The sequence below is a fragment of the Symphalangus syndactylus genome, chromosome 16, assembly GCF_028878055.3.
Source record: "Symphalangus syndactylus isolate Jambi chromosome 16, NHGRI_mSymSyn1-v2.1_pri, whole genome shotgun sequence".
In the NCBI taxonomy this organism is placed as follows: Eukaryota; Metazoa; Chordata; class Mammalia; order Primates; family Hylobatidae; genus Symphalangus; species Symphalangus syndactylus.
Window position 1 is genome coordinate 32,940,072 of NC_072438.2, and position 24,785 is coordinate 32,964,856.

Consider the following 24,785-nt stretch of genomic DNA (forward strand, 5'->3'; position numbering starts at 1 on the left):
CCCTAAAGCCTGATTTGCAGTCCCTACAAGTGGGCAAACACACACTGTCTGGCCAATTCTTCATTATCTGCATGTAGGTCATTTGTAACCATTTATTTTCAATTATAAGACTAGTTGAAAAGGCCAGCCTCTTGAGTTCAAGAGAGATGAGTTCAAGTCTTGGCTATGCAGCTTCCTAGCTGTGTGATCTTGGACAAGTTACTTCACCTTTCTATGCTTCACTTTCCTCATCTATAAGGAGTCAATAAGAAAACTCACTTGACATGGAATTAAAAATATATAAAGTAACTAACATAAGTAAATAATAGTGGCCAGGCGTGGTGGCTCACACCCATAATCCCACCACTTTGCAAGGCTGGGGCAGGAGAATCACTTAAGCCCAGGAGTTCAAGACCAGCCTGGGCAACATAGTGAAACTCCATCTCTACAAAAAATAAAAGATTAGCCAAGCATAGTGGCACATCCCTGTAATCCCAGCTACTCTGGAGGCTGAGCTGGGAGGATCACTGTAGCCCAGGAGTTCAAGGCTGCAGTGAGCTATGATCGCGCCACTCCACTCCAGAGCCTGGGCAAAAGAGCACTCCCGTCTTAAAAAAAAAAAAGAAAGTGGACTAGGGCTCTGTCCAAAGATAGGTAGAAAATGGATTCCAGGAGGAGGAAAGTGTAGGAGGAATAGTGTGGTCATAAAAAGAAGCCTGATAGGCCTTTCTGTGACATGCCTTAAAGGCCAATTTCAACTCAAATAGTCTGATTGCAAAAGCAGCCACAAATGCTTCCTGCTCCCAGCATCCATGCCCTTAGGCATTCCTGTCTCACTCTGACTCTGGACTTGGTCATGCAACTGGCTGTGACCAGTGGGATGGGCGGTAGCAAATGTGATTCAGGTAGAGGCATCCAAAGGGCTTGCACATCTGGGCTGACCCCAAGGATGTGCAGTCATCCCTCCATATCCACAGGGGATTGGTTCCAGGACCTCCCAAAATCAATCGACACTCTAGTCTCTTATGTAAAATGCTGCAGTGTTTCCATATAACCTATGCACATCCTTTTGTATCCTTTAAGTCATTTCTAGATCAGTTATGTTACCTAATACAATGTAAATGCTATGTAAATAGTTGTTATACTAAATTGTTTGGGAATAATGACAAGAAAAAAATCTATACGGGTTCAGTACAGTCTCAGTTTTTTTCCTGAGTATTTTCTATCTGCAGTTGGTTGAAACCAGAGATGCAGAACACATGGATACGGAGGGCTGACTGTACTTGCAACGTTTCTGTCACCATGTGAACAAGCCTGCTCTGGCCAGGTAGATGCTGAGAAACACATGGCCCAGTCCTCTCACACATCTCAGTCAACAGCCAGCACTGCCAGAGACACGGCAATCCAGCTCTCTGCAGCTGCCTGTAGATTCACATGCAAGCCCAGTCAGACCAGTAGAATGGCCCAGTTGAGCCCTGTTTAAATTGTAACCCATAGAACTGTGACCAAAATAAATGGTAGTCATTTTAAGCCATTACATTTTGGGATGGGTTGTGAAAAAAGTAAAAGCTTGCTGAAAATTGGGGAGTGGGCATTAGAAGCGGGGGCAGATGAGTAACATAGGCCGGTATGAAATGCTATCCAGATGGATGTGCATTTAGGAAACTGGAGCATTCTAAATATTTGATTAGGCAAAATAGTTATTTGCATAAATTTGCTTCAAGATAACTAGGTCGAGCTCCCCTTCCTTTTTCCCTTCCTTTTTTTCTCTTCTTTTCTCAACTTTCCCTTCTTCCTTCCTCTCTCCCTCCTCCTCACAGAAAATAATAATAATAATAATAATAAATAAATAGGTTGAGTGATTACTGCCTGCAAAAGGTAGTGATTCATGATGTCTTACAGCCTTGTAGCTCTGGGTGCTGTCTGTGGACCGGAGGCATCAGCATTACCTAGAGCTTATTGGAAACATGGAAGTTGGGCCCCACTCTAGATCTAGTGATCATAATAGGAATTTCAACATCCCCAGGTATTTCTTTGGCACGATCATAGTTTGAGAGGCGCTATCCTGTCCTAAAAACAGAATCCACATTGAGCACTCACCTCATTCTTTGTACTCTGCTTAGATTTTTTTTTAAAAACTTCTTTAGCTGCTTCAACATCCCTTCTTTTCCACCTGCTCCCTACCATTGCATTAGTAAAACAAACAAAAGCCACCTTTATCCTTTGAATTGTATAATCACAAAACTCTGTGTGTGTGTGTGTGTGTGTGTGTGTGGGTGTGTGGGTGTGTTTTCTTGGGAACTTTGAGTGGACCCCAGTAAATAAAAATTGCTTTTCCCATCCAGATTTTGAACCAATTAAGAAATAAGACAAACGATAATGCAGATAGAGGCCAAGATATCATCTTTATCACTGTTAAAGTCTAAGTTAGAGACATTGCCAAATGAGCTGCCTCTATAGCTTTCAGAATTAGCCAGATTTATCCATTATAAGTTGTGGCCTAGGGCAGTCTCACCCCTGCCTTCCCCAAAAAGAAGGAAGAAAAAAGGACTGGTTGGGGGAAAGGACGGGAGTGAGAGATGGGCTGGAGAGAGTCAGGAGAGTAGCCTCTGCATAAAAGGAATCTGTAAGAATGGAGAAGGCTGTGTGTGATGGTGGTAATGAGACAGATATGTTCTATAAAATGTAGTCATCATCACATCTAGAAATGTCTTAAAATCTAAATGGTTTAGAAATGCTCTTTAATGATGACTGATTGATGATATGATCTGTTAAAATGAAATAATACAGATAGTACTGTGTAATTTTAAAAAATGATATTAGTTTTAGGTTTAAAGTTGATGATAACAAAGAACATGTTTGAAAGTTTATGTTTTATTTTTGTTTTCTTGTGTTTTTTGTTTTGTTTTTGAGACAGGGTCTCACTTTGTCACCCAGGCTGGAGTGCAATGGCATCATCTTGGCTCACTGCAGCCTCGACCGCCTGGGTTCAAGCCATCTTCCTGCCTCAGCCCCACAAGTAGCTGAGACTATAGGTGCAAGCCACCATGCCCAGCTAAGTTTTTGTATTTTTAGTGGAGACAGGGTTTTGTCATGTTGCCCAGGCTGGTCTTGAACTCCTGAGCTCAAGCAGTCCATTCCCCTCAGCCTCCTAAATTGCTGGGGTTACAGGTGTGAGCCACCGCACCCAGCTGGTCTGAAAGTTTATGACAAGAATACTGCAAAAAAAATGCTTGCCAGACAGAACATCTTCCTTTGACTCTTCTGTGAGTGAAATAAATGAACCTCTGTTATGTTTCAGCCACTGTACAAATATTTCTGCAGTGATGCAAAATAGATGTTGCTGAAAAACACACACTCAGCAAAAGCAAACATTAAAAAGACTGCTTTCAGGAATATCAGGATTATAATCAGACCACTAAAAATGTATGCAACTTTGTAACTAGGGCACTAACAAAACAGTACTGGTACCTTGAGAGACAACTTGGACAGTCCAGGCAGAAAGCTCAACACGTTTGGAAGTTGCCTCAAGGCTTTAAAATGCTATTAAAAATAATTGTAGCATATCACAGACATGAAGAACAGATTAGCCATTGCTGGGTTAGGGATGGGTGGAAGGGGCTAGGTATGGCTGTGAAGGGAGCCTTGTGGTAATGGAACAATTCTGTAGCTCAGTTGTGGTAGTGGCTATACTAATCTATACATGTGATACAATTGCACAGAGCTGCACACACACACACACAGTGTATATAAAAATGATGAAATCTGAATACACTCTGTAGATTGTACCAATAAGCAGTGTCAATTTCCTGGCTTTGTTCCTGTACTGTAGTCATGCCAGATGTTACCGTTGGGGCAGCTAGGTGCAGGGTATATGGAATACATATATATAGCAATTTCCTGCAAAACTATAAATTTTTCAAAAATCAAAAGTTAAAAAAAAAAATTGGCCAGGCTCAGTGGCTCACACCTGTAATCCCAGCACTTTGGAAGGCCAAGATGGGCAGATCACCTGACGTCAGGAGTTTGAGACCAGCCTAGCCAATATAGCAAAACCCCATCTCTAATAAAAATACAAAGAAATAGCTCGACGTGGTGGTGGGCACCTGTTAGGAAGGCTGAGGCGGGAGAATCACTTGAACCCAGGAGGTGGAATTTGCAGTGGGCCAAGATCGCGCCACTGCACCCCAGCCTGGGTGACAGAGCAAGACCCTGTCTCAGAAAAAAATAAAAATAAAAATAAAAAAATTACTGGGCAGAAGTGCTGTCTGTGGTTGTAGAATCAATACAGATGGAAATGGAGCCCTGAGCCGGTGGCACTGTATCTAGGCATCCAGAAAAGGAAGTGTAACCTGCCCTGGGCAGGGCTGCGTGTCTACCTGTTTAAAAAGGATGCCCAACATGTTGCACTTATTTTTATTTTCTCAACATATACCAGAAATAGTTCTTGCCTGTGTATCAGCCAACCTAAGGATATTCTCCCCCTTTCTGTTGAAGGTTATAATTCTGTTCTCACTACTCAAGCTCCTCTTCTTTCAACGTATGTTAGCGTTTTGAATTTGCTATGTTCTCTTTATTCAGGATCTACGTAGCCAATTAGAAAGGTATACTTGATTGCAAGTGGGACGTTTTCCAAATATAAGCCATAATATATGTAAGGGTCAGAGAGTCTTCTGGGAAGATTTGAATCATGTGAACAGACCCCCCTTTTGTGGAGATACTCAGGTGTATTTCTGGGAACTGGCTTCTGCAGACTCTTGATGTCCCTGTGTGTAAATGAATACACAGGCTCAACAAAACTATAGTTGGTGACTGCAAAAGCCCTCAACTCAAAGGTCTTAACCATCGTTGCAGAAGAATCACCAGGGGCATTTGTTTAAAATGCACATTTCCTGATCTTTTCCCAGAGTTTCTGAATCTGTTGGTCTGGGGACAAGGTCCCAGGAATCTGCAGTGTCACATGCACCCAGGGCATGTTCACGCTGTCTCCCTGAGGACTGCTCTTTGAAAAACAGGCTTATATCTCAACAAGAAGGAGGCTGGCCCACTAGCTTTTAAGTATTTAGCTGATTTCCTGCTGAAATAGTGCAATGTGGTTAACAGTGAGCTTTGGAAGAGATGAGTAAAGGTGATGCTTCAAAGACATGCTGAACAAACTGAAAAGCAAGTTAAAGCACCATGACATTGCTTCCAAAAGCCGAGGATTGACAGCAGCTGACAGTCGTGCTGGTACCAGTGTCACCTTTGAATACAAAGAACACTGGGTATTTTGACTTATTTCCGCAGGGATAAAATGTTAGGGAGGAAAATATTCCCCTAACTGGCTTCCTCCTCTGAAACATCGATGTAGAATAATAATGCCCTCTACTCATGTATCAGCTTTCCAATCACCAACTTATTTGAAGGCATCACAAGAGAGACCTTTTAAATTATCTACCCTTAGGCAAATAGTACATTTCTTGAAATTCCTTGAATGTTGAAATATGTACTTTTGAAAAAGACATTCCAAGTTCTTTTTAGCTTACAAACATTTCCTTCTCAGGATGTTAGGAGATGTCCAGGTGAAGTAAAAACACAGAAGGAGGCAAAAAGCTGGTTGGCAGATTATTCAGACATCCAGGAAAAATTCTATGCCCATGTGACTCTGAGTTGCATTTGAATTTATAAAAATCATGAGATCTGTGTTTTTCCAAACACCGCTTCAACCATTCAGTGAAAAACATCCTTCTTGCACTCTTGGAGACACTGAGTTCTGCCTGGTCCATTTTTAGGACTTGCATTTGGAAGACCTTCGCCTCAAGGACTAGAGTTCATTGTTTTTGTATATTCAACATTTAGTATATTATCCAATGTGTAAAAGATATTAAATAGTGTTGACAGATTGAAAGGCCTCTTCTAGATGGCACTAACTAAGGGGAATTTAGAATGGGGTGGAAGGAGGAAAAGGAAAGGTTATTACCAGACCCCTTCTCTCTTTTTGCTTTGAAATTCATGGTACTCAATAGTTGGTTCACATCCAAAGAGTTAACTGAACTAGATGAGGTGCTGTGTAACTTCTGCAGGCCAGAGTAAAGAGAAGAGAACAAGAGCTAACAAGTATTCAAAACAAAAGCTGAAACCTATAGTCTCAGCTGCTCGGGAGGCTGAGATAGGAAGATCCCTTGTGCCCAGGAGTTCAAGTACAGCCTAGGCAATATAGTGAGCCTTCGTCTCTAAAAAAAATTTTTTTTTAGTTTTTTAGAAAAGAAAAAAAATAGAGCTAGAGATCTTCAACAAGTAAGACCCAGTGTCAAGGCAGACCACTCTAACTAGATATTTGGATCAAATATAATTTAAGGTTAACAATAATTACTGCACCAGACCCTTTATTTGAATTATTACATTTAATCCATACAACAAACCTATGAAAAGGAATAATCTGTAAGAGCCTTATTGCAGCTCCAGCCACTATCACCTCATGGATGCCCAAATAATCGTGTTTTAATAAATGAAGGAATGAGTGAGGAAATCTTCGCCTTTGCAGGTAAAGAAACTGAGGCTCAGAGAGGGGAGGGAGCTGTATTTGAATAGCCATTCTATATTTTCAATGTGCTAATAATAAATGTGGTTTCATGTAATCAGGTTTATTAACTGTGCTGATACATGTTATTCTACTCTCAGTGTGACCTCCAAGGTCTACCAGTTGTGAATCTTAGCAACCAGTAGGTGGCGTCCCCATGCAATATTAATACTCAGTGCGCATCCAGTAGCAGCCGCTTCCAAATTGAGGAAGTAAGACCCCTCTGGAGCACTTCACAATAGTAATTTATAACTAAGATAAAATGATCATTGAAAACTCCTGGAATTGCATCCCAATGGCTTTTAGAAATATATTTTTGATAACGGAGTGAATTGTGCTACCCCTCCCCCACAAAAATATGGTCACCCCAATCTCTAGAGCCTATGAATGTGACTCTATTTGAAAAAAGAGTCTTTGTGGATGTAATTAAGTATCACAAGATGAGATCATTCTGGATTACCTAGATCATTACCTAAATCCAATGGCGTATCCTTATGAGAGCAGAAGGGGAGAAGGTCATGTGAAGACAAAGGTAGAGAGTGGCAGCCACATATCAAAGGATGTCTACAGCCACCAAATAAGTAAAACTGTTTCAAAAGCAAGGCAGATCGCTTAATAAAATCATGATGTTTCAGTCGGGCATACTGACTCACACCCGTAATCCCAGCACTTTGGGAAGCCAAGGCAGGTGGATCTCAGGCTAGGAGTTCAAGACCAGCCTGGCCAACACGGTGAAACCCCATCTCTATTTAAAAAAAAAGTAAAAACATTTTTAAAAAATAATAATATAAACATGATGTTTCAAACTCAAGTACTTAACCAAAATATTCAACCTACTACATTATAGATCTTTGATGTGTATATTACTTTGAACATGAATGTTTGTATCATTTGTGAGACAGAATTATATTGGAGACTTGTATTTTGATTTCCCCAAAGATAACAAACCTTGTCTCTTTTCTAAGATCATACTACTCCCATACATCATTCAAGAACAATGAGGCATTCAATTATCCATCACAACTTTTCTAAGTGCAGTATTAGAAGCAACCCAAAGACCATGGAGAGATAAATGTGCATTACAGTCATCTCTGAATAAGCCATTCTTGTCTCATTATGACCTTGCATAGGCACTCATTCACATACATTCAGCAAACACTTATAATGTACCTAGCAGGTGCCAGGTGCTCTACTAGGTGCTGAGCAGTCAACAATGAATCAGATCTAGTTCTTGAAGTTTAGTTGAGAAAATCAAAGTTAGCTGGGAGAGAAGAGCAAGAAGTCAGATATGGTGCATGTGACAAGTGAGAATGGGTAGGGGTGGTGGAAGCATACGTAGGAGGCAACCTTCACTCAGGGCACAAGAGCGGGAGGAGGAAGAGATAGTGTCCAGGTTGCATCTTGAAGCATAGTTAGCAGAAGTAGGGGCTGGGACACATGGCGGGAGGAAGCAGCAGGCAGGAGCAGAGATGTCTGGGAACCAGCCAGAGAGTCACTTTGTCTGGACTGGCGACTTAAATTGAGGAAAGGCTGGAGAGGCAAACAGAGCCATGATGGGGAAGGGCTTTGGTAAGGGGTTTGAATTTTCTCCTTAAAACAACAGAGCATCAATAAAGGGCTTTATATCAGTTACTGGGTGATAGGATCAGATTGCTTTTTTGGAAACATGAATCTGCTGGTGTGTGATGGTGCAACAGAATATGCGGCAGGGGTAGTGAGAGAAACCAGGTAAGGAGTGTTGAGACCATCCATGCAGACATTAGGAAACCCTGGCAGCTGCAGAGGGGTGAAGAAGAGGAGAGAGTCTGGAGAGTGTTGATATGGTTAGGTTTTGTGTCCTCACCCAAATCCCATCTTGAATTGTAATCCCCGGGTGTTTAGGGGGAGACCTGGTGGGTAGTGATTGGATTGTGGGGGTGGTTTCCCCCATGCTGTTCTTGTGATAGTGAGTGGATTCTGATGAGGTCTGATGGTTTTATAAATGGTAGTTTCTCCTGCACTGACACACCCTCTCTCTTGCCAGTTGCCATGTAAGATGTGCCTACTTCCCCTTCTGCCATGATTGTAAGTTTCCTGAGGCCTCTCCAGCCATAGGAAACTGTGAGTCAATTAAAGCTCTTTCCTTTATAAATTACCCAGTCTCAGAAAGTTCTTTATAGCAGTGTGAAAACGGACTAATACAAGGGTATTAAGGGAATAGTTCTTAGGATTAGATATGGAGGTGAAGGAGGAAAAAGTAGAATGGGAGAATTACTCTTTTTGAACTCCTGAAAGATTAAGCCCTGGCTTTTTATTCATCTCTGTACCAACCTAGCCACCTTGACAAAGTAAGTCCTCAATTTGTTAGCAGTAGAATAGAATTTCCTGGTTTTCTGTTAGAAACTGAGTCTCTGAGTCGTTTTCACGGTGCTCCTGGAATACCCTTCACTTTCAAGTATATAAAGCCGTTAGGAGAGTGAATTTATGACTCTCAGAAGGGCCTCCTGTTTTTGTTCATCTGCCCATTGAGCGGCTTCTTACTGAATTAATGGCCTGATGCATGAATCACAGGGACTGCCAGTGCAGAATTGAGTGCTGACATGCGGTTTCGGCTCTCTCATATCTCTGTTGCTGCCTTGAGCTCTAGGCAAGGGTCAGCCATGGCTGAAGCCTTCCACTGCATCCGTCCCTGCCCCCAGGTCTCTCACAGGCATCAGTAGCATATGTATTTATACTCATTCTGTAGAAAGGCCACTGTTCACGTCTCTCTGCCTACAACCCCTGAATCAATTCCTACAGCTCTGCTGATTGAGGCCTTCTTAAATCATTTTTTTTGACTGAATGACTGAGCAAATGAAGCATTGTGCTCATGAAGTGCTAGATAGGTGAGTAGCAGACTTGCTTCCTGAAGCCAGAGTGCCTTCAATGTGTTTCAACAGAAAGGCACCCAGAAGAGAAGGAAACCAGAGAACACAGGACTGATATCTCTATAGGAGCAGCAGAGATGGTGTTAGCAGATAGTCATTCAAGAGGCAGAGATGACTTGGGGCCTCGCTGGGCAGAGAAAGCCTCACAGAGGAAAACCCTAAAGACAGTTAGGATTTAGCCAAACACTGGGGGGCGGGGGGAAGGTGTACTATTGGCCTATTGGGCTGAAGGACTCCTTTGGTGGGTCTGCTCCTTGCACAGTATGATGTTCAGAATCCCTGAACCCTGCCCACTAAGTGCAGCAGGTCCAAAATAGCCCCTTCCTGGAGGGCTGTACTTCCCTGGGTGTGAATCATGGATGGATAGCAGAGAGGAGTGTGACCAAATGGAGAAGACTAAGGTGCGGGGAAGACACATGAGGCTCATTGCAGCCTGCTGACAGAGCATCATGATCGTGGTAGAAGATGCACCAGGGAAATGATGTTTCAAACAGGCTGAAAGTGACGGTTATCTCTAAGTGCTAGTCACAACACGTCCAGATGACTCCAAAGGACCGTGTTAACACGAATGTCAGGCCCAATGAAGAGGTCAAAGGCATTAGCCAGGTGTCATGGTGCATGCCTGTAGTCCCAGGTACTCCAGAGGTGGAGGTGGGAGGATCGCTTGAGTCCAGGTGGTTGAGGCTGCAGTGAGCTATGATGACACACTGCACTGTAGCCTGGGTGACAGAGTAAGACGCTGTCTCAAAAAAAAAAAAAAAAGTCAAAGGAATGTGGTGAATATGATGTGAGCTTTGAACTTGGAACTAATTTGGAATACCACTTACCACTTACTAGTTGTTTCCTTGGGCAAGTTATTTATGTTTTCTCAGCCGGTTTAATCATCTCCAAAATGAAGATCATACTTGCTCAAAGAGTTATTGGAATTTACATAAAATGCCAGTTTTGATTACTTGTGTTCATGTTAATTGAAGGTGTTACACATTAAAAGGACCACAACAAAATGGGCAGAACTATTTATAGGACATTCAAGAGATCCACAAAAATATAAGATGACCTTTATTGAACTATATTATTCTATACCTACTCTGTGCTAAATGCTAGTATTAATAACTTAGGTATTTTATTTAACTCTACTCTGAGGTAGCCTTTAATCACTTTGTAGAGGGGGTAAATTAGGCTCAAAAAATTTGCCCAATGTAGACAAAAATTAACCATTCCAATTCCTACCTCACATTACTCATAAACAGTGATTTGAGATAGATCATTCTTCTAAGTATAAAAGCTAGAACTATAATGCTTCTAGAAAATAACATAGAACAATGTTTTTGCAACCTTGGGATAAGCAAAGATTTCTTAGAAAGAACACAAAAGCACTAACTGTAAAAAAAAAATTGATACCCTAGACTCCATCAAAATTAAGAACTTATGCTCATCCAATAACACTTTTAAGAAAATGACTCTTTTTAGACAGGACACAAAAAGGATTAACCACTGAAGAAAAATATCCATCAGTAGGAAAATGGATAAATAAATTGTGATAAATGCATGGAACAGAATACCACTCAACAGTTTAAAAATTAAAAAAAGAGGCCCAGGTGCAGTGGCTCATGCCTGTAATCCCAGCACTTTGGGAGGCCGAGGTGGGCAGGTCACTTGAGGACAGGAGTTCAAGACCAGCCTGGCCAACATGGTGAAACCTCATCTCTACTGCAAAAAAAAAATAGAAAAATTAGCCAGGTGTAGTGGTGCATGCCTGTAATTCCAGCTACTTGGGGGGCTGAGGCAGGAGAATTGCTTGAACCCAGGAGGCAGAGGCTGCAGTGAGCCGAGATCGTGCCACTGCACTCCAGCCTGGGCAACAGAGTGAGACTCCATGTCAAAAAAGAAAAAGAAAGGCTGGGTGCGGTGACTTATGCCTGTAATCCTAGCACTTTGGGAGGCCAAGGCGGGCAGATCATGAGGTCAGGAGTTCGAGAGCAGCCTGACCAATATGGTGAAACCCCGTCTCTACTAAAAATACAAAAATTAGCTGGCCGTGGTGGCATGCGCCTGTAATCCCAGCTACTCAGGAGGCTGAGGCAGGAGAATCACTTGAACCTGGGAGGTGGAGGTTGCAGTGAGCTGAGATCATGCCACTGCACTCCAGCCTGGGTGACAGAGCGAGACTCTGTCTCAAAAAAAGAAAAAGAAAATAGGGCAAACTACTGTATTGATACATGCAATATTGTAGTCGAATCTTACTTCATATTGTTGATATAAAGAAGCCCAACTCACAAGAATTTATATTGTATAATTCCGTTTTTATACAGCTTTTAAACAAGCAAAACAAATGCGTGGCAATAGAAATCAGAACACGAGTCACCTATAGGCCGGGCACAGTGACTCATGTCTATAATCCCAGTACTTTGGAAAGCCGAGGCAGGTGGATCTTTTGAGCGCAGGAGTTCAAGACCAGCCTGGGCAACATGGGTAAACCCTGTCTTTACTAAAAATGCAAAAACTAGCCAGGCATGGTGACATGCACCTGTAATCCCAGCTACGTGGGGGGCTAAGGCAGGAGGATCACCTGAGCTTTGGGAGGTTGAGATTGCAGTGAGCCGAGATCATGCCACTGTACTCCAGCCTGGGCAATAGAGTGAAACCCTGTCTCAAAAAAACAAAAACAAAAGCAAAAATACAGGTCACCTATACGGGTAGAAATTAACTGGAAGGGGAAGTGAAGGAGCTTTCTGGAGTAATGAGAACATTCTATACTTTATTTGAGTATGGGTTACATGGGCATATACCTTTGTTAAAACTCTAAGAGGAATACACTTAAAATATTTGCATTTCACCTCACTAAAAAGATAAACCGGGATGGGTTTGGAAGACCTCCACATTGTACTTCTAGCTTGTTTCATGATCTCATCTAGTAGTCATGAGATGCATAGCTAGCAAAGACAACTCTCCCCTTAATTCTGAAGAATGACCAATAATAATCCATTCCTTTTCCTGACCCGTTTGAGAATTACAAAGTGTGTATTTAATGAAAAATTAAGTAATGAGTATTTGTTAACTAAAGAAGTTAATGATGATAGGATACTTGCACATAACATGTCAACATTTACATCATCATGAGGGTTGTAATTTTGTCACTGATAATATGATAAATACAAAGTATTTTGGGTTTTGTTTTTGTTTTTGTTTTGAGGCAAGTTCTCACTCTGTCACCCAGCCTGGAGTGCAGTGGTATGAACACAGCTCACTGCAGCCTTGACCTCCCAGGCCCAGGTGATCCTCCTGCCTTAGTCTCCCATGTAGCTGGGATGACAGGTGTGTGCCACCATGCCTGGCTTTTTTTTTTTTCTTTTTTGTTCAGGCTGGTCTCAAACTCCTGAGTTCAAGTGATCACTCTGCCTTGGCCTCCCAAAGTGCTGGGATTACAGGTGTGAGCCATCATGCCTGGTCATAAATACAAATTTTCGAAGAAACATCAGCATCTGTTTTTAAAGCTAGAAGTTATTTTAAGTCTGTGCCTAAAGTTAACCATGAACATGTGTAGCTGCAAAAGGTGGATTTATCTATCATACTATGACGCGTGACTTTTAGATCAAACAACATTCATATTTTTGCTCGTTTTCCCCCATTTTTTCTTGTGTATATAGAAAAAGTGACAGCAGTATACATGATGAAGAAAAACTTTACAGTTGAATGGTGCTAATTGTATATTATTGCCATCAGCTTCAAATAGAAAACTAGTTCAGTCCAATAATTATTTAATTTTTTCCACCCACTTCAAGGAATCAAAGTAAAGCTTTTGAAGTTTATTCTCTTAAAGGTTTAATGTATGAAATTATTATGACTGTTATTCTATAATAAATTAAAATTTTCAAGCCAGGCCTGGCAGTTCATGCGTGTAATCCCAGCACTTTGAGAGGCCGAGGTGGGTAGATCCCCTGACGTCAGGAGCTCAAGACCAGCCTGCCTGTCTTTACTAAAAATACAAAAAAAAAAAAAAAATAGCCGAGAATAGTGGCGTGTGCCTGTAATCTCAGCTACTCAGGAGGCTAAGGCAGGAGAATAGCTTGAACCTGGGATGTGGAGGCTGCAATGAGTCGAGATCATGCCACTGCACTCCAGCCTGGGTGATAGAGTAAGACTCCAGCTTAAAAAAATAAAAATTTCAATGCTAAAAAAATTGATTAATTTTTGTGGTGATAACATACATACAAATTTTGAAGAAAGTAGTGTTCTTACTAAAGAGATTTACTTGCATTTGGATGTGGCACACACACAATTTATAACTGCATTCAAACTCTCAAAAAATAATTCTTTTAATTATCAGAAAGAAACTGTAATTGCTGGGCCAGGGGCAGTGGCTCATGCCTGTAATCCCAGCACTTTGGGAGGCTGAGGCGGGCGGATCACCTGAGGTCAGGAGTCCAAGACCAGCCTCACCAACATGGTGAAACCCCGTCTCTACCAAAAATACAAAAATTAGTTGGGCGTGGTGGCAGGTGCCTGTAATCCCAACTACTCAGGAGGCTGAGGCAGGAGAATCGCTTGAACCCAGGAGGCAGAGGTTGTAGTGAGCCGAGATCGTGCCATTGCACTCCAGCCTGGGGGACAGAGCAAGACTCCGTCTCAGAAAAAAAAAAAAAAAAAAAAAAAAAACTGTAATTGCCAAAATCTACAAATATTTTTACATATGCACAGAATAACTAGATTACAAAATCTTGTGACAATGCTGACATTGAACATAAAAACATATTTCAATATGGCATTATGTGTTTCCTCTCTGCTACCTGTCATCAATCTGATGTTTAAAAATGTTCAAGCCTTTGAATATCTATTTTATAAACCAATATAGATATTCAACCATTGTACTGAACTTTGTACAAACAAGTCCTCTTAATTTTGGTTGTACTTTGTTCAAAATTGGTTGGAAACTGCTTTCTCCCTTTTGTTTATCAAGGTAATATTTGTACTAATTTTATTTTTGAGAGAGAGTCTCACTGTATTGCCCAGGCTAGAGTGCAGTGGCGCGATCTCGGCTCACTGCAACCTCTGCCTCCTCAGTTCAAGCCATTCTCCTGCCTTAGCCTCCCGAGTAGCTGGGATTATAAGCATCTGCCACTGTGCCCAGCTAATTTTGTATTTTTACTGGAGAGGGTGTTTCACCATGTTGGCCAGGCTGGTCTTGAAATCCTGATCCACCCGCCTCAGCCTCCCAAAGTGCTGGGATTTCAGGTGTGAGCCACCGTGCCCGGCCTATTTATACTAATTTTAAGTGTCCAGGTTGGTAAATTTTGGTTATCGTGTCTAATTACTTAACCAAATCAAAAAAATAGAGCAATTCTTCACCCCAGAAAGTTTTCTCATACCTGTATATATTCACTTATCTCCCCTAACCTTAGCCCCAGGCAACCATTGATTCTCTTTCTGTCCCTATAGTTTTACATACTATAGAATTTCATGAGTAGATTTACACAGTATTGAATCTTTTGTGATTGACCTCTTTCTCTTAACATAATATTTTTAGGATGTATCCATGTTATTGTCTGTATTATGTCCTTTCTTTGTATTGCTGAATCGCTTTCTGTGGTATGAGTATATCACACTTTGTTTATCCATTTAATAGTGATGGACATTTGTGTTGTTTCCAGTTGGGGCTATTATGAATAATGCTTAATATACATGAATATAAACATTCATGTACATGTTGTTTTGTGGGGTTTTTTTTGTGTTTTGTTTGTTTGTTTGTTTTTTGAGACGGAGTCCCACTCTCTCACCCAGGCTGGAGTGCAGTGGCGCGATCACGGCTCACTGCAACCTCCACCTCCCAGGTTCAAACAATTCTCCTGCATCAGCCTCCTGAGTAGCTGGGATTACAGGTGTCCACCACCACACCCTGCTGTCATGTACATGTTTTTGTTTGGACACGTTTTTATTTCTCTTGGTTAAATATCTGGAAGTAGAATTTCTGGATCGTATGGTAATGAATCTAACTTTATTTATTTTTTTTTTGAGACAGAGTTTCACTCTTGTTGCCCAGGCTGGAATGCAATGGCATGATCTCGGCTCACCGCAACCTCCACCTCCCAGGTTAAAGCGATTCTCCTGCCTCAGCCTCCCTAGTAGCTGGGATTACAGGCATGTGCCACCATGCCTGACTAATTTTGTATTTTTAGTACAGACGGGGTTTCTCCATGTTGATCAGGCTGGTCTCGAACTCCTGACCTCAGGTGATCCACCCGCCTTGGCCTCCCAAAGTGCTGGGATTACAGTCATGAGCCATTGCGCCCAGCCATAATGAATCTAAGTTTATAACATAATGTCATGCTGCCAGGTACTATACCATTTTGCATTCCTACCAGCAATGTCTGAGAATTCCAGTTGCAACTTATCTTTGCCAACACTTGGTAGTGTCGATCTTTATGATTCCCCATTCTAGTGTGTAGTGGTATCTCACTGAAGTTTTAATTGGTATTTTTCTGATGAATAATAAAGCTGAGCATGTTTTCATATGCTTATAAAAAGTTTTAATCGAAGTATTTGTCAAATGAAATACCAAAATGCGGTTATTGGAAAAATCATTTGCAAACAGAGAAACTTGAAATTTATCCTTTCATAAGCACAGTGAGTACTGAACAAATTAAACAATAAGCCCTCAAATAGTATACAATATTAATGTTGAAATTCTGTAATTGCATTTCAGAATATTTCAACTTGCAGGATGAATCACTTGCTGAAGCACCTATTTTTAATTAGATAAATTTATGTTCTGTACTGGAATAAAATGAAATTGTGGAAGCCCATAATTATATGGAATCATAAATAGAGACAATTTATATATGAAGTTGTTCTTATGAAATATTTGTTGAAGAAAGCTACTCTAAATGAAGACAAAAAGACAGCATCTGTGAAAATATTGAGGCTGAAATATTTATACATTTCAATGCACAAAAACATAGAATGATGAATATCCTTGTATTAATTTGCTAGGGCTATTATAACAAAATATCATAGACTAGGTGACTTAAAACAACAGCAGTTTATTTCTCACAAATCTGGAGGCTGGGAAGTCCAAGGTGTCAGCAGGTTTGGCTTCTTCTGAGGCCTCTCTCCTTGGCTTGCAGACGGCCACCTCCTTGCTGTGTCCTCACGTGGCTTTTCCTCTGGATAGGTTAATCCCTGGCATCTCTTTGTGTATCCAAATTTCCCTTAGAGGACACCAGTCAGATTGGATTAGGGGCTACCCTCATACCTTCATCTTAACTTAGGCACCTCTATAAAGCCCCTATCTCCAAATAGGGCCACATTCTGAAGTACTATGGGTTAGGACTTCACCATATGAATTTGAAGGGGCAGGATACAATTTAGCCCATAGCAATCCTCCATTTAGCAAACCAGGTTCTGACATTCCTTTAACTTCCATATAATGCAGGAGGAGACATGACCACAAACGTCTGGCGAGAGATAAAAGTCGGGCAGAAAGTAGCACCCTCTGCCCTGCAATCAGGAACCACCCTGTGTTATGTGCTTTGCTACATGTCACTGTTGATCTGTCAGGCTCCAAAGTCTACCTATTGAGGCCAATAATATCTATCTGACCCTCTCACATTGGCATCTTTTAAAAAATAGTTTTATTTCTACTGTTTATAAAATACTTCTCATTGCAAAATAAAAATAAAATGCTAGTGAAGAATACAAAAGAAAAAAAGGATCATCTCCAAAACACACCCAGTAATAGCCACTGTTACCATGCTGGATATATGTCCATCAAAATGCTTTATACAAACAACTCATATGCTTTTAATATAAAAAATAGAAATCACAATATATACTCTTTTTCAGCTTTTAAAATTACATATATTTCAGGTGTAAAATGTTGAACATGGTCCAGCATATGAACATATCTATGCCCTAACGTAGTCAGCTTCCTTTTCTACTTAACATCATGGACATCTTTCCTTTCAATAAATAGATACTTTAAGAACTATTAAAGGCCGGGCATGGTGGCTCACACCTGTAATCCCAGCACTTTGGAAGGCCAAGGCAGAAGAATCGTTTGAACCTGGGAGGCGGAGGTTGCAGTGAGCCAAGATCGTGCCACTGCACTCCAGCCTGGGCAACAAGAGCGAAACTGTCTCAGAACAAACAAAAAACAACAACAACAAAAATCCCAAAATTTAGGCTGGCTACCCCACCTGACCCCGAGACTAGATTGTACTTAGATTCATTGGAACATGGTAGAAATTTCAGGACCAAAAGCAGCAAAGACCACTCAGTGCTAAGCAGAGTTCAAGCATTTGCCCCTACTGTTTGCAACCCTCTGCCTAAATGTAGGATACCAAATGTTGCTGAGCCTCAAGTTAGGGAAGCTCTGTCAGTGATCTGGGAGTATACAAGGGGTCTCTGGTATCCTGCAGGCCTGTTTCTGCAGGCCTGGGGAGATTGTCTTTCCAAGGTGGGAGCTGCCCTTACCTCTTTAATTTACTTTCCTCCAGGCTGAAATTGTGAACCTTGGCCACTCCCAATTACAATTCTCTTCTCTCATTTGGGACACTGAAGGGCATCTTTCACCCCCCAACTGTCAAATAGAAACATAGAAAGCAACTCAACATAGCCTTCAACAACCAGGAACGATAGAAAAGGAATTTGCAAACATTGCACATTCTCCTTTGTTGCTTCAAATATGTGGTATCTTCCAGGAACTGGGCCCAGAGGTGAGTGAATAAGAAAAGCAGATGTTTGTCCTAGTCTGTTCATTCCATCTCCAAACAAGATAAAAATTACAGGGTAAAAGGATCATCAGCCTGGTAACACAAAATCCTCTTTTGTTTTGTTTTGTTTTTTTTTTCTGGAGACATAGTCTCATTCTGTTGCCCAGGCTGGAGTGCAGTGGCACTATCTCGGCTCACTGCAACCTCCGCCTCCCGGGTTCAAGTGATCCTCCTACCTCAGTCTCCCAAGTATCTGGGATTACAGGCACCAGTCACCACGCCCAGCTAATTTTTGTATTTTTAGTAGAGATTGGGTTTCACCATGTTGGCCAGGCTGGTCTCCAACTCCTACCCTCAAGTGATCCGCCCACCTCAGCCTCCCAAAGTGCTGGGATTACAGGCGTGAGCCACGGCTCCTGGCCTTATCTTCTTTTTCTTCTTCTTTTTTTTTTTTTTTTTTTTTTCTGAGACAGGGTCTCACTCTGTAACCCAGGTTGGAGTACAGTGAAATGATCTCAGCTCCTTGCAACCTCCACTTTCCAGGCTCAAGAGATCCTCCCACTTCAGCTTCCCAGTAGCTGGGACCACAGGTGCGTGCCACCACGCCCAGCTCATTTTTTGTATTTTTGGTAGACACTGGGTTTTGCCATGTTGCCCAGGCTAGTCTCAAACTTCTGAGCTCAGGAGATTCACCGGCCTTGGCCTCCCAAAGTTCTGGTATTTCAGGTGTGAGCCACCACACCCAGCTATTAACAAAATCCTTTTAAATAAGTGCTAGGTATTCCATTGCCTAATAGAAACTGTGTCATAACTTATCTCTTATCGATAGATCTTTGAGATTATTTCTAAATTTATTACACAATACATCGATGAACATCTTATACATATATTTTGCACTCTTGTCTGAATATATTTTATTAGAGCTGTGTGCAGTGGTGCCTGCTTTTAGTTCCAACTACTTGGGAGGATGAGGTGGGAGGATCACTTGACCCCAAGAGTTTGAGAATAGCCTCAGAAAAAAAAAGAAAATATATACTTCCTTAAAATATATTACCAGAGGTAGAATTTATGAGTCAAATAGGATTACATCCCAGAAATATTATACCAGTTTATATCATTTCAATTGTCTTGGGTCTACATCTAGGAGTGAAATTGATGGGTCATTTGGTAAACCTATATTTAACTTTCAGAGTAAATGTCACACAGTTTTCCAGAGAGTTTTTATAGTAACTGTTGAACAGTTTTTCAGAGCAGCTGCACCATTTTATAGCCTCTCAACAGTGCATAAGGGTTCTGTTCTTTTTTAATTATTCATTCATATATTTTTTTAAATATAGAGATGGGAGTCTTACTATGTTGCCCAGACTGGTCTCAAACTCCTGAGTTCAAGCAGTCCTCCTACCTCAGTCTCCCAAAGTGCAGGGATTATAGGTGTGAGCCATTGCACCTAGGGTTCTAATTTTTTCACATACTGATCAATACTTGTTATTATCTGGCTTTTTTTTTTTTTTTTTTTTTTTTTTGAGACAGAGTCTTACTCTGTCACCCAGGCTGGAGTGCAGTGGCATGATCTCAGCTCACTGCAACCTCTGCCTCCTGGGTTCAAGCGATTCTCTTGTCTCAGCCTCCCGAGTAGCTGGAATTACAGGTGCCCGCCATCATGCCTGGCTAATTTTTGTATTTTAGTAGAGATGGGGTTTCACCATGTTAGTCAGGCTGGTCTCGAACGCCTGACCTCAATTGATCTGCCTGCCTCAGCCTCCCAAAGTGCGGGGATTACAGGCGTGAGCCACAGCGCCCGGCCTATCTGGCTTTTTTATTATAACTATACTAGTAGGTATGATGTGGTATCTCACTGTGATTTTGATTTGCATTTCTCTGATGGCTATTGAGGTTGAGTATCTTCACGTGCTTATTGGCCATTTGTAAATCTTCCTTTAAGAAATTTCTAAGGCCAGGCACAGTGACTCACACCTGTAATCCCAGTAATTTGGGAGGCTGAGGTAGGTGGGTTGCTTGAGAGCAGGAGTTGAAGAACAGCCTGGGCAATACAGTGGGACCCCATTCGCTACAAAAAAATCGAAAAATTAGCCTGGTGTGGTGGAAATGCACCTGTAGTCTCAGCTACTCAGGGTGGCTGAGATGGGAGGATCTCTTGATCCCAGATGGTCGAGGCTGCAGTGAGCTATGATTGTGCCACTGCACCCCAGCTTGGATGACAGAGTGAGATACTGCCTTAAAAAGAAAGACTAAGTCTAACTTCAAATGGGATGGGGAGGTACATTCTTCCCACAGCTAATTACATATAGGTAATTAAAAATCCAGTCTATCACATAAGTATTTTATATATATTAATTTGTTTAATCCCCTCAACAATTCCCTGTTGCTATCTTCATTTTATAGGTAAAAAAAAAACAGAGACACAGAGAGGTTAAGCAATAGCTCAAAGTCACGCAGCTCATAAGGGCAGAGCTGAAATGCCTGGTTTTAAGACCAGGAGCTCTAGCTCTATTGTCCATGCTCTTTATAAGACAACTAAAGGGGCCAAAGGAATCTGTGGTGGAAAACTAGGACTGGTATAACCAGGCCCCACTTTCCAAAGGCACAATCACCACCACTATGACTATATCACCCTCATTTTACCCCAATTAGGATCAAATCTCACCCACCCACTTACTGAGATTTTAGAAGGGCAAAAGAAAGAGGTAAGGGAAAAATTAAGATGAAGATGAATAAAACGAAATGAAAGTTACCAAAAGCCCAAGAGGATAAGTCATTTGCCACTTCTTACTTCAAAATGGTTACCAAGAGATAGAGCATAAGCACTGCCCAATCTGATGCCAACTAGAAACTGCTGCTCTATCTATACTGGTGCCCTCTGGCTCAGAATCAGCCCTGTCCTTAGCCTTGCCCTCCAGAGTAGATACCTTTTGTGGAACTATTGGAGAAAGAAGGTATTTTTTTTCTGAGTTTGCTGAGAAGACAAACTACTGGCAGGTATTTTGTCACCTCTAGAGATTGGCTTGTCTGAGAATGAAGCCACTATAGAGGAAAGCAGGCAAGACAGGAAACAGGCAAACCAATCCTTTGACACTTTGGAGCTCCTGGATCTAGCCACGCCTGAAGTCAAATATGACCTAGATTTTCAGTTGTGTGAGCTAATCAATTCCTTTTTTTTTTTTTTTTTTGAGACGGAGTCTCGCTCTGTCACCCAGGTTGGAGTGCAGTGGTGCCATCTCGGCTCACTGCAACCTCCACCTCCCAGGTTCAAGCAATTCTCTGCCTTAGCCTCTCGAGTAGCTGGGATTACAGGCACCCGCCACCACGCCCAGCTAATTTTTGTATTTTTAGTAGAGATGGGGTTTCACCATCTTGGCCAGGCTGGTCTTGAACTCCTGATCTCATGATCCACCCACCTCAGCCTCCCAAAGTGCTGGGATTACAGGCGTGAGCCACCATGCCTGGCCATCAATTCCGTTTTTATGGATAAGAAGTTAAGCTGAATTTCTAATATTGAAATAAAAGAATTGTATATACCCACAAAGTCTTCCCGTATTTTTTCTTTTATCTTTTTTTTTTTTTTTAAAGGGTATCAGCCTGTCACCCAGGCTGAAGTGCAGTGGTACAATCATATCTTACTACGACCTCCAACTCCTGGGCTCAAGTGATCCTCCTGCCTTGGCCTCCCAAATCTTCCCCCTTTTAAAGTCAATTCCAAAGAAGCCATCATATACCCTACAAAGGAAGAAGAAAAGGCTTGTATTTAAGAAATGAGAATTGGCCAGGTGCAGTGGCTCACACCTGTAACCCCTTTGGGAGGCTGAGGCAGGAAGATCTCTTGAGGCCAGGAGTTTGAGACTAGCATGAGCAACATAGCAAGACCCTGTCTCTACAAAAAAGAAATAAAATAGTCAGGTAACATGGCATAGGCCTGTAGTCCCAGCTACATAGGAGGCTGAAGCAGGAGGATCTCTTGAGCCCAGGAGGTCAAGGCTGAGTAAGCCACAATTGCACCACTGCACTCCAGCCTGGGTGACAAGAGACAGACTCTGTCTCAAAAAAAAAAAAAAAAAAAAAAAAAATGAGAATCAACTTAAGAAAAGCAAATGAAGCTCATGAGGGATGATACAACTTTCCAAGGCACGAACTCTTGAAATTATCACCCCTTCCACCCATCCTCACAGCCTCCAGTTTTTAGAAAAGCATGAATAGCAGCAGAGGAGGAATTGGCCACCAGGATGCATGGAGAGACACCAGCATACTAAGTCTCTTATGTCTCCACTAAAAAGATTTAGTGCTAGAAAGCTGCAGTGAAGTCTCCTATTCCTAAAATTCATTGCAGCCATAAAAGCACCACCATATTTTCATGAGCTATTAAAACAAATGGTTAAAAATAAAGTCCATTTGGTATCCAATATCCTTCACCTGACTATATTTTTTCATGTATTTGTGAAGCAAAACAATTCGTTTAACTGCAATACATCTCCCTGTAACTGATTCAGATTTCCAGTCTATTTTGCATTCTAAAATAATGAACTGCAATTTCTCCAGCCATATAATTTATAAATTACATACACATATCACAACATTAAATACATTCTCTTAGTTTCTTCTCTTCACTTTTCTCAACTGGTCTTTTATTTGGACAATTGATGAAATCACAAATGTTGAGCACCAGAGGAGTAAGAACAGTATAAAGGGAGGGTATTAGCATTTATTTGATACCTATCACATCACATGTTATTTTTTTCACTTGATACTGATCCTAATCTTTAAAGCAATTGTTATTGTTCCCATTTTTCTGATGGAAAAGCCAGAAAGTGAATAAGTTACTTACCCAAGTTTAAACAGCTATAAAATAGCTATGGCAGATACTGTTGGTTGCTTGTCTATAACCATTTTTCTTCTTCTTCTTTGCTGGCTGAACATGCTTCTCATTAAAGAAGTTGAAAATGCTGGAAACTCAAAAAGAAGGAAAATGCTGGAAACTTTTTTAAATTTTTGAAACAGGTTCTCGCTTTGTTGCCCCACGCTGGAGTGCAGTGGCGCTATCTTGGCTCACTGCAGCCTTGAACCCCTGGGCTCAAGCAATCCTCCTCCCTCAGCCTCCCAAAGTGCTGGGATTACAGGCATGAGCCACCGCACCTGGTCATTGGAAACTCTTCATCCAGACTTTGCTGCTATGGCACGAGCATATCACCTAACCCAGCCAATGGGGCCAGAGGGAAAGCTTGCTTGTGAGTTATGAGAAAGTTTTCTTTTTGATTAAAAAATAAAATGAAATGCACACACAAGGAGAAACGTTACCCTTCTCCTCACCTGCTTTTTGTTTGTGGATGAGGTCTTGTAATGATATTAATATAATACCTGAAACTGCAGAAACCATCTTAAGACCATGAGGGTAGGAATGAAGAGATGAAGTTCAGTGCCCTAAAACACTCTAAAGAGGATAAAAAGAAAAAGTGGTCCCTAACATCTTTGATTCTCTCAATTGACTAACCCTGGAACTTCCCCAGCTCAGGACTTAGGACTGTACCTGATGCATAGTAGCATTTACCATTTATTGAATAAATAATTTAGTGACTTTTTTTTTTTTTTTGAGGCAGTCTCACTGTGTCGCCCAGGCTGGAGTGCAAGTGGCGAGATCTTGGCTCACAACTGCAACCTCCATCTCCCAGGTTCAAATGATTCTCCTGCCTCAGCCTCCTGAGTATCTGGGATTACGGGTGCCCGCCACCATGCCTGGCTAATTTTTAAAAATATTTTTAGTAGAGACAGGGTTTCACCAACTTGGCCAGGCTGCTCTTGAACTCCTGACCTCAGGTAATCCACCTGCCTTGGCCTCCCAAAGTGCTGGGATTACAGGCGTGAGCCACCATGCCTGACCAGCTTTAACTTTTCAAAATCTGTCTTCATAGACGATAATGGAACTATCTACCAAAGCTAAATATTCACCTACCCCATGACCCAGCAATTTTACTCCTAGGTATATATACCAAAAAATTGAGTGTTCTGTGTCCACTAGAGATATGTGCCAAAGTGTTCATAATAGATCCAAACTGGAAACAGCTCAAATGTCCATCAATAGTAGAAAGGATAAACAAATGTTAGGATGTTCAGAGCTTGAAATATGACACAATATACATAAAAGGACAAACTATTAAAACTCACAACAGCATGGATAAATCTTACAGACATAATTATTGAGCAAAAGATACCAGAAACACAAAAATATATACTGTTTGACTCCTTTAAATAAAGGTTAAGATGATTCTCCCTCCTGCAGCCTTGTGAAGAAGGTGCCTTGCTTCCCCTTCACCTTCTGCCATGATTGTAAGTTTCCTGAGGCCTCCCCAGCCATGTTGAATTCTCATTGTCCCTGACAAAATAGCACCCTCTCTTCCTCTGCTCTTCCACCCTTTTCCCCTTCCGCTGTGCAACTGAAGACTAGGAAAGAATGACATGCAAAAAAAGAGGATTTGGATTCAGCGTAGGACTAAGTACTGGATGCTACTTACAGAAAACTTTATATTTGTGCTGAAAAGTCTTGTTATCTAGGTGAAATCCAATGCTATCCTAATGACAAAATTGTTGGGGAAATAAATTTATAAGAGACTTTATTTAAAGAAATAA

The 24,785-nt window shown here is 41.4% G+C and overlaps 1 protein-coding gene across 2 annotated transcripts in view; it reads left to right on the plus strand.

Annotated features, from left to right (window-relative positions):
• Nucleotides 1–24,785, plus strand: part of PI4K2B (phosphatidylinositol 4-kinase type 2 beta) — a 105,183-nt gene that overhangs the window by 22,596 nt on the left and 57,802 nt on the right. Inside the window, exon 2 of one of the 2 annotated variants that reach the window (XM_055245914.2) lies at nt 8,562–8,638. The exons of the other annotated variant lie outside the window; for it this stretch is intronic. The gene's annotated coding sequence lies outside the window, so the exon portion shown is untranslated. The remainder of the gene's footprint in view (nt 1–8,561; nt 8,639–24,785) is intronic. 2 annotated transcript variants of the gene reach the window in all.